A 4,039-nucleotide genomic window follows, 5' to 3' on the forward strand; every position below is an offset into this window, starting at 1 on the left:
AAAAAAAAAAAAAAAAAAAAAAAAAAAAAAAAAAAAAAGCACAATTTTTTTCTGAAACAGTTTATCACTTATTATTACTGTTGTTAATGAAATGATTATTAATGGACGATCAAGTGCTATTTTACCATAGGATTAATTTGTCCTACCCTCAAAGTCTTGAATAGTCAACAACTGCCAGATATTTTTTATTACTGGATTTATACTAGCAGTGCCAGAAAAATGATTAAATATTTATAAAAGTCTTTGGAATTGCCCTTCTATAGCCAGATGTTTAGGAATGGCTTTGGGGATATAAACCAAAGGGCTGACTCAGCTGCTAACACATATTGTGGTCTAGGCTGCATTCAAGCCAGCTCTTTTCAAAGCTGTGGGTACCTATACCCCATGTGTACTGCTTATGGTCCTGGATTTTGGTGGCCAAATGGGACTAGGACAAGCCCAAGACATGGTGATACATCTCTGCACAATTGTGACATTCTGCTCCTCCAACTGACTCCCTATGCTACTTAGAAAGCATATTGTGCTAATCCATTCTCTCTTCCTCTCCCAACTATTTCAGACTTTATTGACCTTCCTCCACTTCCAACACTTTTCCCCCATCCTCCCTACTTCTCTGCAAGAAATGAAGCAGCCTCTGAATCTGTTTGTGCTCCTACTGAGCAGATAAGTCAGTTTCCTGCTTTCTGTTCTACAGCTGAGAGAGCTGAGGCTCCTCATGTACACAATATGGGTTACCTCTGAGTAATCTCCAGGGTGTAAACCACTTGCATTTGAATTATTGAAAAAGAAAAAGGAAGAAAGACTACGGTAGCTAAAGAACAAACTTTCAGCACTATGGACAAAAGTCGAACTTTTAAGGCTGCAAAGAACAGAAAACTAAATTCCATACATCTTAAATAATAAGGAAAATATGTCATTGCACAGATGAGAGAGATAAGTCAACTCCAAGCATCGCCATGACTGAATTGAGGGAAAAGACCCACTTTCTTTCCATTGTTCAGCTCTGCCCTTAAGAGATGGCAAACATACCATCCAGATGAAGAGTCCTTATGGTCCTCAAATTGCATGATTTATTTCCTAGTGTCACATCCAAACAAGACATGCCTACTGGAAGAGGGGTTCCTGTTCTCCATTCCCCTTTTCCCTTCTCCAGCCACTCACACACCAACTCCCACTTGGTTAATACTGATAAGGGGTTCAAGGAAGAATAGTTACTGAGACAGGTTGGATGGAATGGCTTTTTCAAGAGTTTTCTCTTCTGGGTATCTTCCTGGAAGAGTTAAAGACACATGCATAGCCATGATTTCAGCAGCACAACACCTAATAATTTAATCTTGGAAACAGCCTATATGTCCATTATATAGAACATTTATGGACAGATAAAAAATATGGTATTTATACACAGCAGGGTACTATTCTACTATAAAGAATACATTTGAGTCACAGGTAGGAAAATGTATACATCTTGTTAAGTGAAATAAATCAGACACATAAGCTTATGTATTGCATGATTTCTCTTACATGAAAAACCCAAATATAAATAAAAAGCAAGATAAAAGACAGAAAGTAGAAAACAGAGAGATAGATCTTTGCAAAAGTGGTGAAAGGGCCCAAGAAACAGAGGCATGAGAAAAGCATTAAGATGTGTTATGTCATGTACTAATTCCCCAGGAGGAATGTAATCATTATGTGCTGTAATGTATTCTGGGAAAGACAAAAAACAAAAAACAGCAAAATCGGTGTACACTAATATTCATGATCAGTTGTTTATAATAGTAAAATGCTAACGACATATACAGGGTCCTACAGGTCCATTTGCATACAAACAAATGCTAAATAAAATATAGTATACTTGTCAGAAAAGAGTTTGGAAACTGACAATGACTAGTGTAAGTACAAAAGAAAAGTTAGAAAAAATCATTTTTATTGATTCTTTGGTTATAAGTAGCTAAAATGTGAGGGAATAATAAGTCATTATTTTCTGCAAACTCTGAAGCCCATGACCTGATGCCTTCTCTTGCTGTGTGCTCCTACAACCCCAGAAAATTCTTTCACTGCATCAATTCTCTAGGACAGGACAATGCACTTATTTTACTCTGTGTGAAGTTGTCCCAGGAGCTCTACATATCCTCCCTATCCTGCCTTCACTTTAGAGAAAACTTTTTTAAAAAGCCAAAAGTACAGAACTTTTGGTACCCAAAACCACATTTAGTGATCAATGTTCTCCAGTTCTGCTATTCATTTTTATTCCGTTCATTCAATAAGGTAGGACAGTGGGAGTGGGGCCACCATGTAAACATCACCAATCTTATTCACCTTCCACCTACCTGTCTGCCCCAGTCCAGGAACAGAAGAATGAACAATTCCTCTGTGGAACCTGTTCTCACAGCCTAAAGACAGTTTGCTATGTGGAAGTTTTTTTGCTAAAGGACTGGCGATTAAGCGGTATTCTGTGTACAGTGCTCTGTGTCTGGATTGTCACTGCTCACCATATGTGACTCACACTGCTTCTGAAGATGGCTGTTTAGTCAATCCAATCCAACAAAAATCTGCAGTACCTGTTTTAGTTTTAATTTTTTTGTACCATGGATCGAACTTGGGTCCTTGTGCTTGCCAAGGCAGCCGGAAGCACCATTGAACTAAATCCCCAGCCCAGTCTCTGAATTTACCTTCCATTCCCATTTTGCAGTTTTAATACTCTCCTTAACATTCTTTCACACCCAAACAAAAGGGCCAGCAGCTCTGCTGTTGAAGCTCAGAGGAAGTAGCTCCCTCTAGAAGACTGCCTAAGAGGATTTTAAAAGTGACACCATGCCTGTAATCCCAGCACTTTGGGAGGCTGAGGGAAAAAATATCTCATTTGAACACAGCCTAGGCAATGTAGTGATGTAATAAGACAACTCATAATTAACAATGAAAAACATTCAGTGTGAAGGCCCTGTTTCAATCACTAGTACCTTCCTCCCCACAAAAAAGTGACAGTGAATTTCCCTAAGTCATAAGAAAATTATCAAGTGTACTCTACTAAGTAATGAAAAATATGTAATAGCCACATATTTCACAAACAAGTTCTAGGATTATTGAATACTATAATTGACTACCTCATAAAGCTTTTTTAATGTGTGTGTATTGGTGATATGCATTGATGTTTACCATATTAAAATTGAAAAAAATCTTAAAACACAAAAATGCACAAGCATATTGCCCACGAGTACCCAAAATACTGATGTCTCCATCATGGAGCCTCTGGAAAACTCTACCATCCAGTGAGGCAGAAGTAGAAAACGCAGCTAGCGGACCACACTGATACCATCAACAAGTGCATGCAAATCCTGCTGAGCAGTAGTAGTATGGACCACAACAGCATGGCTGCAGACAGATCCAGCCAGGGCCCTGCCCTGACCCCGCTGCTTGGGCACACAGGCTGGAGCCAAATGCCTACCTGGAAAAGAGCTGCACGAGTGAAAAATCATCAGCTAGAGACCCACCCTGATACCATCAGTAAGTGTATGCAGACCCCAGTGAGCAATAGTGTGGACCAGAGCAGCGCAGCTTCAGGCAGGTCCTGACACTGTCTTGTCTCACCCCAGCTGCTTAGGCACACAGACTTAAGCCAAGGGCCCACCTGGAAAAGAACTGCAAAGGTGCAAAAGCAATAGCCAGAGACTTGCCTGATACCACTGGGAAATGCATGAGGACCCTAGCCAGAAGCCTTCTCAGACACCAGGGACTGAAGTACATAGCTCCCAGAAAAAGACCCTCTCAGACAATAGCTATGTAGGGGTACAGGCCCTGGCCAGAGGCATGCCTAGAAACCATCCCAAGTGTACACAGACCCCAGCTAGAAGTCTGCTCAAATGAGAGCTCAGCTCAGGGATCCAGAAGGCAATCATACTGACCCCAGGAATTGGTGCACTAGTGAGAAGTAGAGAAAAGGCTGATCAGTGGCTTGCTGAGAATTAAAGCCTTCTGGGTGACCTACAAGTTGCCCTAACAAAGGTGAAGCAGGCTGCATCTGTTGAAATTAGAAGACACATAA

Source organism: Fukomys damarensis, unplaced genomic scaffold, assembly GCF_012274545.1.
Source record: "Fukomys damarensis isolate Sample0158 unplaced genomic scaffold, DMR_v1.0_HiC HiC_scaffold_38, whole genome shotgun sequence".
Classification (NCBI taxonomy): domain Eukaryota; kingdom Metazoa; phylum Chordata; class Mammalia; order Rodentia; family Bathyergidae; genus Fukomys; species Fukomys damarensis.